The sequence below is a fragment of the Nematolebias whitei genome, chromosome 22, assembly GCF_014905685.2.
Source record: "Nematolebias whitei isolate Nwh7 chromosome 22, NemWhi1, whole genome shotgun sequence".
NCBI classification, from domain to species: Eukaryota; Metazoa; Chordata; class Actinopteri; order Cyprinodontiformes; family Rivulidae; genus Nematolebias; species Nematolebias whitei.
Window position 1 is genome coordinate 1524454 of NC_056519.1, and position 1598 is coordinate 1526051.

A 1598-nucleotide genomic window follows, 5' to 3' on the forward strand; every position below is an offset into this window, starting at 1 on the left:
ATCCAGATGATTCTTCAGCAAAGATTTAAAAGTCTCAACAGTCTGAGTGCTCTTTAAATCCTCAGGTAAACCGTTCCACAGTCTTGGAGCAGCAACCGCAAAAGCCCGATCACCTCTGGACTTCAGTTTGGATCTGGGGACATCTGAGAGGAACTGGTTGGTAGACCGGAGTGCTCTTACCGGAGTGTAGATGTTAATGAGATCATATACTGTAAATAAGATGGGCCAGAGCTTTTAAAACTTTAAAAACAAGCAATAAAATCTAAAAATCAATCCAGAAGTGGACATGAAGCCAGGACAGGGGTCATGTGTTCATGTTTTTTAGTTGCTGTTAAAAGAGGAGCTGCTGCGTTCTGGACACTTTGTAAACGATGCAAAGATGATTAGTCCAAACCAACATACAATGAACTACAGTCGTCCAAACGAGAGCGTGCTCATCTGCTCACACAGACTCATGTTCGTGCTGCTGTTCGACATAACGTTCTTACGCTGTTAGTGCTTAGTGTGTATTTAGTTGATGTTTTTCTTAGTTCATATCTTAGATCTTATCTTTGTTTTTATTTTACGTTTTATTGTTGGATGTAACTGGGACCCTGTGGACATAATGTTGTTCCTCATGTAGCACATGAGGTGGAATGACAAATAAAGAACCTCTGACTCTCTGAACATATTTATCTGAATGGAGGAGCTCAGTCAGTAACGCTGCAGCTCCTCCTCTGCAGTCCCCCCCCCCCCCCCCCCCCCGAGCCTTGACTGGGTCTCTTTCATCTAGTCTTGGTCTTGTTGCCATGGCGATGATGTACTTTGCGGCAGCATCACGCGCTGAACGAAGACGAGTCATTTTTTACTAGTGAGGGGACGCCGTCAGACAGACAGACTGTTTTAAATCAGCTGTTCTTGTTATTTTATTTTAAGCCTGTATCTGTAAAGCACTGGATGATTGTGATTTTATCTATGAAAAGTGATACATAAATAAAGTTTACCTACTTACAGACAGGCAGACAGACAGGCAGACAGGCAGACAGACAGGCAGACAGGAAGACAGGCAGGAAGACAGGCAGGAATACAGGCAGACCGGCAGGCAGACAGACAGGCAGACAGGAAGACAGGCAGACAGACAGGAAGACAGGCAGGAATACAGGCAGACAGACAGACAAACAGGCAGGCAGGCAGGTGGCGGTCTCTGTCAGAGTCAGGTGTTTTTGGTCATTTGTCCACAGGGGGCGTCCTGCACAGCTCCAGCAGGACCAAATCCTAACAAATGTTTTTTGTCCAAGCTCATGACCTGTGGTACGTCTCACAGACTTCATAAACTACAAGAAAAGTGTTCAATTCATTTCTCAGCTCAAACATTACGATTTTTCAAAGAAATGTAAACAAACCCCGAGGATGAACTCTGGACCAGACCTGTAAAAAGACTTGAACACGTAGGACTAGATGATATGAGGAAAAGATTCAGTTCATGTTGTTCAGATCGCACTGAGTCACAACAAACGTCTTCTCAGGTCTCTGAACTAAAACACACACACACTAAAGATGAACTAAAACACACACACACTAAAGATGAACTAAAACACACACACACTAAAGATGAACTA